The sequence below is a fragment of the Mus caroli genome, unplaced genomic scaffold (genome assembly GCF_978045245.1).
Source record: "Mus caroli unplaced genomic scaffold, Mus_caroli_1 scaffold_5, whole genome shotgun sequence".
NCBI lineage: Eukaryota > Metazoa > Chordata > Mammalia > Rodentia > Muridae > Mus > Mus caroli.
Genome location: NW_028227260.1, coordinates 124,981,028 through 124,991,201, shown reverse-complemented (window position 1 = coordinate 124,991,201; position 10,174 = coordinate 124,981,028).

Genomic DNA, 10,174 nt, shown 5'->3' with positions numbered 1-10,174 from the left:
AAAGATTCTTCCTGCAGCATCCATCATCCTGGCTACAAATTCTGAAAATGACTCTTGAGGTCCTTGTATAATTTTTGTCAGATGTCCTCCTGCCTCTCCTTTCCTTGAAAGTGCTTTCCACGCCTTAATGGCAGCAGCTGAAACCTGAGTGTATGCTCCCCAATTATAATTTGTCTGATTGACTGCATATGGTCCGTGACCTGTCAGCAGATCAAACATCCAATTTCTCTGATCTCCTTCAGCTGCAGCATTAGCCCTTGCTTGTGTTTGAGAGGCATTATACCATAAGGCTTTCCATTCTAAATACTGTCCCATATTAGTGAGCATAGCCTTTGCCAACATTTGCCAGTCTCCCGGAGTCATGGCCAAAGTAGCAAGTCTTTCAACTTGAGATAAAGTAAAATTGGTACTAACTCCATAATTATGAACCGACTCAGCAAGTTCTTTGATCTGTATGTGCTCCACAGACTGTGAACGCATCCTCCATCCGCTGCCTCAAAGACAGGAAACATCGGCTGTAATTTTTGCTGCTCGTCTCGAGGGATAAAAGAATCTGAGCAAAAATTTTCCACATAAGGTGGAGGGGCACTAGGGCCTAAAGACCAAACAACGACCTGACCCTTGCTTCCATTCCTTTTGGACTTCCTCTCTGATTCGCTAGCCCATCTTTCATCAGGATGTTATCTCTCTTCCTCATAATGAGCTGCTTCCTCCTCCAAATCTTCCTCATCAGTGGGCCTAAGCTCCTCACTTGAATCCGAACCATCAAGTCCCAGAGCCTCAAGTTCCTTTACCAGATAAAGGCTCTTCTTTTGGGGGGCCTCTTTCCCTCCCCCTGCCCCTGCTCCTCTCTCTTCTCTCCCGGGGCATCCTTTTTCCATTCTCTCACTTCCTCGGATCCAGGGTCCGTGGAAGGGCCTTTTTTCTTAGGTATACCCTTTTTGCTTTGAGCTCCTAATCTTTTACCCCGCTCTGTTTCTGACATGCTGTCTTGAACCTCCTCCAGCACTCCCTGTCCTGCTTTCACTATAAGGAAAAGGATAAGTGCCGCAAGAACAATTACGAAGGCTTCCACTGCCCCTTCTAGTTGTGGAGTAAGAACAAAACCAAACATGCCTCTCAGAGCCCACCTTGAAAAACCAACCTGACTGCAGTTCTGAATCCGCCCTGCGAATGGAGGGTCTCCTCGGCACCAGTGATGTTAAGGCATTCCCGGGTTTCAGCACCACTTCTTGCCCGTGCTATCATCTCGCCAGCAAGAACACACACGTGAACAACCGGATCCTTCTGCAGCAATTCTTTATTACGCTAGCTTCAGCATGAAGAGGAAGACCCTGAGCCCGAAAAAGGCACTGCTTATATACACCTCAGTGCGGTGTATCCACACCTGATTGGCTGCTCTCTCAGCACGCCCCGGGATGGGCAGTGACTTGGCGTGAACACACTCTTGCACATGAGCACACTGCTTGTCTACCAATTAGGCCATGCAGGCACAGCGGAAACCGCTTCCCACAATTGGCTGTATTTCATTATATATTACAATAAGGATCTTGCTTTTTATTTCAGTCTGTTACTCTGAGTCTTTTTATTGATGATTTGAGGCCATTGATATTGACAGTTACCAATAAGAAGTGTGTTTTATTCTAATTATTTTATTGTTGGGAGGTTAAGTTATGTTAGTGTAAGGATATTTTTAACTTATGTTTTATGGAGTGTGATTATCCTCTTGGGATGAAGTTTTTTTTCTAGAATCTTCTGTAGATTTAGATTTTTAGATATTGCTTAAATTTGATTTTATTTGGTAAATGTGTCTTCCTACATTTATATTGATTAAAAATTTTGCTGGGTATAAAAGTCTATGTTGGAATCTGTTGCCTCTTAAACTTTGTAGAGCATCTGTACAGGACCTTCTGCCTTTTAGAGTCTCTATTGAAACGTTGGTTATTATTCTCATACATATGCCTTTATATAGTAATGGAACTTTTTCCTTTGCAACTTGGTTCTATATATTTAGTGTTTTGATTTTTATGTGTCATGGGGAGTTTCTTTCTGGTCCAATCTATTTTGGTGTTATTTATGCTTCTTATACTCTGATAGCCACCTCTTTCTTTAGATTAGAAAATATTCTTTTATTATTAGGTTGAAAATATTTTCTGTGCCTTTGACCCGGGTTACTTACCCTTCCTCTATTTCCATTATTAATATATTTGGTCTTCTCACAGTGTCTAGATTTTCTTGGATGTTTCATGCTTTAATTCTTTTTAGACTTAACATATTAATTGACCAACAATCCATCTCCTATCTTTTTGTCACTGATTGGGTTTCTCTCTTACATTTCTTGTATTCTGTTGGTGAGAATTGCCTCTGAGATTTCTATTTGAGTTTCTAAAATTTTCAATTCCATTTTTCTTCAGTGTGTGTGTGTGTGTGTGTGTGTGTGTGTCTGTGTGTGTGTGTGTGAGAGAGAGAGAGAGAGAGAGAGAGAGAAAGAGTTTCTAGTTTTACTTTAGTTTCTTGAACTTTTTTTTCTACATTTCCATCTACTGTATGTTTTCATAGATTTTATTAATATAGTTAATATTATCCTCTTTACAGATCTATATTTATATTAGTTATTATATTATTATATTATATTATTAGTATTATATTATTAGTCATTATATTATTATTATATTATATTTATATTATAGTGTATTTATAATGTCTACTTTGTAGTTCTTCTTTTAAATTAGTTTATTTTTGTTTTTCATTCATTTACACGTGTTGTCACCTTACCTGGTTTCCCTCCCTTTTCTGGAACCACCTATCCCATCCCACCTTCTCCTGCTTCTATGAATGTGTTCCTCCACCCACTCAGCCACTGACACCTCCCCACCCTCAATTACCCTACACTGGGGCATCTCTTGAGCCTTCATAGGACCAGGGACCTCTTCTCCCATTAATTCCTGACAAAGCCATCCTCTGCTATATATGTAGCTGGAGCCATGTGTACTCCTTTTTTGGTGGCTTAGTCCCTGAGAGCTCTGTGGGATCAGGTTGGTAGATACTGTTGTTCTTCCTATGGGGTTGCAAACCCCTTCAGCTCCTTCAGTCCTTTCTCTAACTCCTCCATTGGGGAACGCACACTCAGTGTAATGGTTAGCTGTGATAATCTGATTCTGTATTTGTAAAGATTTGGCAGGACCTCTAAGGAGACAACTGTATCACACTGCTTTCAACAAGTATTTCTTAGCACCTACAATAGTGTCTGAGTTTCATGACTGTATCTGGAATGAATCTCATGGTGGGACAGTCTCTGGATGGCCTTTTCTTCAGTCTCTGCTTTGCATTTTGTCTCCATATTTGCTCACGTTAGTATATTGCTCTACTTTCTAAGAAGATCTGAAGCACCCACACTTTGGTCTTCATTCTTCTTGAGCTTCATGTGGTCTATGACTTTTATCTTGGGTATTTGGACCTTTTGATCTAACATCCAGTTATCAGTGTGTGCATACTATATGTGGGTTTTTTTGCATTGCACCAAACTCAGGATGATATTTTCTAGTCCCATTCATTTACCTTTGAATTTCATGAATTTATCATTTTTAGTAGCTGAGTAGCACTACATTATGTAAATGTACCACACTTTCTGTATCTATTCCACTGATGAAGGATATCTGAGTTCTTTCCAGTTTCTGGCTATTATAAATAAGGCTTCTATGCACATAGTGGAGCATGTGTCTGTGGGGAATTGCAGGCTGGTCTCAAGTTTAGCTGAGGTCTGAACCCCGATGGTCATAATTCACCTACATGACACAGTAGGCATTCCCTCGTGCTCCTGGAACTCCAGCCTCTGCCTAAGGTACCAACTCCCAAAGCATCCACAAGAGAAGCATGGTCAGTAGTCATAAAAGCAATGACCCAAGCTTCTGACCTTCAGGCTAAACTCCTCCCCAGTTACCTAGCAACAGTGAAGACCATTAAAAGAGGTGCTCAGCCCACACCTTGCTTTCTTATTCCATTGTCCTCTCACCTCTCTCTTCTCTAACTTCTATCTCCTTTTCCTTTTCTCTTTGTCTACTTCTTTCCTCTCTTCTCCCTCTCTCTCTCTCTTGCTCTCTCTCTTTCTTCCTCCTTTCTACCTTCTCTCTTAACCCTACATTTCTTTATTATTTTTTAATTTTTATTAGGTATTTTCTTCATTTACATTTCCAATGCTATCCCAAAAGTCATCCATACCGTCCTCCCCACTCCCCTACCCACCCACTCCCACATATTGGCCCTGGCATTCCCCTGTACTGAGGCAGATAAAGTTTGCACAACCAATGGGCCTCTCTTTCCACTGATGGCCAACTGTGCCATCTTCTGATACATATGCAGCTAGAGACACGAGCTCCCGGGGTACTGGTTAGTTCATATTGTTCCACCTATAGTGTTGCAGATCCCTTTAGCTCCTTAGGTACTTCTCTAGGTCCTCAATTGGGGGCCCTGTGATCCATCCAATAGCTGACTGTGAGCATCTGTGTTTGCTAGGCCCCGGCATATTCTCACAAGAGACAGCCATATCAGGGTCCTTTCAGTAAAATCTTGCTTGTGTATGCAATGGTGTCAGAGTTTGGGGGGTGATTATGGGATGGATCCCTGGATGTGGCAGTCTCTAGATGGTCCATCCTTTTGTCTCAGCTCCAAACTTTGTCTATGTAATTCCTTCCATGGGTGTTTTGTTCCCATTTCTAAGAAAAGGCAAAGTATCCACACTTTGTTCTTCATTCTTCTTGAGTTTCATGTGTTTTGCAAACTGTATCTTATATCTTGAGTATTCTAAGTTTGTGGGCTAACATCTACTTATCAGTGAGTATATATTGTGTGAGTTCTTTTGTGATTGGGTTACCTCATTAAGAATGATGCCCTCCAGGTCCATACATTTGCCTAGAATTTTCATGAATTCATTTTTTTTAATAGCTGAGTAGTACTCCATTGTGTAAGTGTACCACATTTTCTGTTTCCATTCCTCTGTTGAGGGGCATCTGGGTTCTTTCCAGCTTCTTGCTATTATAAATAAGGCTGCTATGAACATAGTGGAGCATGTGTCTTCTTACCAGTTGGAATATCTTCTGGATATACACCCAGGAGAGGTATTGCAGGATCCTCCAGTAGTACTATGTCCTATTTTCTGAGGAAAAGCCAGACTGAATTCCAAGTGGTTGTACAAGCTTGCAATCCCACCAACAATGGAGGAGTGTTCCTCTTTCTCCACATCCTCGCCAGCATCTGTTGTCACCTGAATTTTTTATCTTAGCCATTCTGACTGGTGTGAGATGGAATCTCAGGCTTGTTTTAATTTGCATTTCCCTGATGACTAAGGATGCTGGATATTTTTTCAGGTACTTTTCAGCCATTCCATATTCCTTAAGTGAGAATTCTTTGTTTAGCTCTGAGACCCATTTTTTAATGAGGTTATTTGATTTTTGGGAGTTCAGCTTCTTGAGTTCTTTATATATATTGGATATTAGTCCCCTATATGATTTAGGATAGCTAAAGATCCTTTCCCAATCTGTTAGTGGCCTTTTTGTCTTATTGACAGTGTCTTTTGTCTTACAGAAACTTCGCAATTTTATGAGGTCACATTTGTCAATTCTCGATCTTACAGCACAAGCCATTGAATTCTATTCTGGAATTTTTCCCCTGTGCCCCTCTCTTCGAGGCTTTTCCCAACTATCCCCTCTATAAGTTTCAGTGTCTCTGGTTTTATGTGGAGTTCCTTAATCCACATAGATTTGACCTTAGTACAAGGAGATAGTAATGGATCAATTTGCATTCTTCTATATGATAATCGCCCCTTGTCCCAGCACCACTTGTTGAAAATGCTGTCTTTTTTCCACTAGATGGTTTTAGCTCCCTTGTCAAAGATCAAGTGACCATAGGTATGTGGGTTCATTTCTGGGTCTTCAATTGTATTCCATTGGTCTACTTGTCTGTAGCTATACCAATATCATGCAGTTTTTTTTCACAATTGCTGTGTAGTATAGCTTTAGGTCAGGCATGGTGATTCCACCAGAGGTTCTTTTATGCTTGAGAAGAGTTTTTGCTATCCTAGGTTTTTTGTTATTCCAGATGAATTTGCAGATTGACTTTTCTAATTCATTGAAAATTTTAGTTGGAATTTTGATGGGGATTGCATATGTAGATTGCTTTTAGCGAAATAGCCATTTTTACAATGTTGATCCTGCCAATCCATGAGCATTGGAGATCTTTCCATCTTCTGAGATCTTCTTTAAGTTCTTTCTTCAGAGACTGGAAGTTCTTATCATACAGATCTTTCACTTCCTTAGTTAGAGTCACACATAGGTATTTTATATTATTTGTGATTATTGATATCGGTGTTATTTCCCTAATTTCTTTCTCAGCCTGTTTATTCTTTCTGTAGAGAAAGTCAATGGACTTGTTTGAGTTAATTTTATATCCAGCTACTTCACTTAAGCTGTTTATCAGGTTTAGTTCTTTAGTGGTATTTTTAGGGTCACTTATATATACAATCATATCATCTGCAAAAAGTGATATTTTGACTTCTTCCTTTCCAATTTGTATCCCCTTGATCTCCTTTTGTTGTCCAATTGGTCTGGCTAGGACTTCAAGTACAATGTTGAATAGGTAAGGAGAAATTGGGCAGCCTTGTCTAGTCTGTGACTTTAGTGGGATTGCTTCCAGCTTCTCACCATTTACTTTGATGTTGGGTACTGGTTTGCTGTAGATTGCTTTTATCATGGTTAGGTATGGGGCTTGAATTCCTGATCTTACTAAGACTTTTATCATGAATAGGTCTTCGATTTTGTCAAATGCTCTCTCCATGTCTAATGGTATAATAATGTGGTTTTGTCTTTGAGTTTGTTTACATAATGGATTACTTTGATGGATTTCCATGTATTAAACCATCCATCCATCCCTGGAATTAAAACCTACTTGGTCAGGATGGATGATTGTTTTAATGTGTTCTGGGATTCGGTTAGCGAGAATTTTATTGAGTATTTTTGCCCTGATATTCATAAGGGAAATTGGTCTGAAGTTCTCTATCTTTGTTGGATCTTTCTCTGGTTTAGGTATCAGAGTAATTGTGGCTTCATAGATTGAATTGAGTAGAGTACCTTCTGCTTTTATTTTCTGGAATAGTTTGTGCAGAACTGGAATTAGATCTTCTTTGAAGGTCTGATAGAATTTTGCACTGAACCCTTCTGGGCTTTCATTGTGTCCCATAAGTTTGGGTATGTTGTGGTTTCATTTTCATAAAACTCTAAAAAGTCTTTAATTTCTTTCTTTATTCCTTCCTTGACAAAGTTATCATTGAGAAGGGTGTTGTTCAGTTTCCACATGAATATTGGCTGTCTATTATTTATGTTGTTATTGAAGATCAGCCTTACTCCATGGTGATCTGATAGGATGCATGGGACAATTACAATATTTTTGTATCTGTTGAGGCCTGTTTTGTGACCAATGATATGGTCAATTTTGGAGAAGGTGATTGTGGTGCTGAGAAGAAGGTATATGATTTGTTTTAGGATAAAATGTTCTGTAGATATCTGTTAAATCCATTTGTTTAATATCTTATGTTAGTTTCACTGTTTCCCTGTTTAATTTCTGTTTCCACGATCTGTCCAGTGATGAAAGTGGTGTGTTGAAGTCTCTTACTATGATTGTGTGAGGTGCAGTGTGTGCTTGGAGCTTTACTAAAATTTGTTTAATGAATGTAGCTGCCCTTTCATTTGGAGCACAGATATTCAGAATTGAGATTTCCTCTTGGTGGACTTTACCTTTGATGAGTATCAAGTGTACCTCCTTGTCTTTTTTGATAAATTTGGGTTGGTAGTCTATTTTATTAGATATTAGAATGGCTACTCCTGCTTGTTTCTTCATACCATTTGTTTGGAAAATTGTTTTTCAGCCTTTCACTCTGAGGTAGTGTCTGTCTTTTTTCCTGAGATGGGTTTCCTGTAAGCAGCAAAATGTTGGGTCCTGTTTGTGTAGCCAGGCTGTTTGCCTATGTCTTTTTATTGGGGATTTGAGTCCATTGATATTAAGGAAAAGTAATTGTTGCTTCCTATTATTTTTGTTGTTAGAGTTGCCATTCTGTTCTCATGGCTGTTCTTGGTCTTCTTTTTGGTTTGTTGAAGGATTACTTTCTTGCTTTTCCTAGGATGTGGTTTCTATTTCTGTATTTTTTTTTTTGTTTTGTTTTGTTTTTTTTTTTTTTTCTGTTATTATCCTTTGAAGGGCTGGATTCATCGAAAGATAATGTGTGAATTTGGTTTTGCCATGGAATACTTTTTCTTCATCTATGGTAATTGAGAGTTTGGCTGGATATAGTAGCCTGGGCTGGCATTTGTGTTCTCTTAGTGTCTGTATAACATCTTTCCAGGATCTTCTGGCTTTCATAATCTCTGGTGAAAAGTCTGGTTTAATTCTGTTAGGCATGGCTTTATATGTTACTTGACCTTTTTCCCTTACTGCTTTTAATATGCTATCTTTATTTAGTGCATTTGTTATTCTGATTATTATGTGTCGGGAGGAATTTCTTTTCTGGTCCAGTCTATTTGGAGTTCTGTAGGCTTCTTGTATGTTCATGAGCATATCTTTCTTTAGGTTTGGGAAGCTTTCTTCTATTATTTTGTTGAAAATGTTTGCTGGCCCTTTAAGTTGAAAATCTTCATTCTCATCTATTCCTATTATCAGTTGGTTTGGTCTTCTCATTGTGTCCTCTATTTTTTGGATGTTTTGAGTTAGGATCTTTTTGCATTTTGCATTTTCTTTGATTGTTGTGCCAATGTTCTCTATGGAATCTTCTGCACCTGAGATTCTCTCTTCCATCTCTTGTATTCTGTTGCTGATTCTTGAATCTATGTTTCCAGGTTTCTTTCCTAGGTTTTCTATCTCCAGAGTTGCCTCACTTTGGGTTTTCTTTATTGTGTCTACTTCCCTTTTTAGGTCTAGTATGGTTTTGTTCATTTCCATCACCTGTTTGGATGTGCTTTCTTTTTTTCTTTAAGGACTTCTACCTGTTTGGTTGTATTTTCTTGTTTTTCTTTAAGGACTTGTAACTCTTTAGCAGTGTTCTCTTTAGCAGTGTATTTCTTTATGTGAGTTATTAAAGTCCTTCTTGATGTCCTCTACAATCATCATGAGATATGCTTTTAAATCCGGGTCTAGCTTTTTGGGTGTGTTGGGGTGCCCAGGACTGGGTGAGGTGTGAGTGCTGCGTTCTGATGATCATGAGTGGTAGCATCATTTGACAGTTATTTAAAAGAACAAACCTTATGGGAATAAATTCTGTCAGATTTTATGGATTAGAAATGTCTATCATGTCATGTCTAAAAGATATTTTGCTGGACACAGTGCTTCTTCTTGACAGATTTTTTTATGTTTCCTACAGTATTTTGAAAATTCAGACAAATGGATATGGGTTCTAAAAGAAGATGTACAGATGATTGTTTCTCCAATTCTAAACCTATGATAAAATTTTTGCTATGAATGGTAAATATGTGCATAAAATATATATTGAAAGTATAAGATTTAATATGAAGCTTCATATCTTTTATTTGGAATGTCTGCTCAAACCATCTAGATAGTCATTGAGTTGTACAGACTTTGTGTCTGATTATTTTTGGTTTGTGGTACTTTATATATTCAAAAGTTTCCTTTATAACAATATTTAAAATAATTAAAAATCTTATATAATCCCATAGCTTTTATGATTTTTGATCAGAATTCAGTGTTCAAATGATTCCAGTCAATTCATTTCCCCTTTAACTTTGACTTATTTGTATTAGGAGGGGACCATAATCCAAAGCCAGAAGAAGACAATTTTTAAATTTAAATACATTTTGATCTTATGTTCCACTGTCCCATATAATATTTTAAATGAAGAAAGGAGAATTTTAATAGAATGAACTGAAATTCTGTGACATGAAAAGGAAAGGTGAAATAATGTGTGGAGGAATAATTAACACTGAAAACTTTTGTAGAAGCCATATGGAAACCTGCAATACAAGCTGCTTAAAAGAAAGTTAAAGTGGAATTATCTTATAATAGAGACAACCCTATAGACATCATGTGCTTCCAAATAAGCCTGCAGTGACAGGAACTCTTTTGAAATTCTCATTTAATGAGATTGTATAGAACCCCATGCATGACAAGGTATGGTATT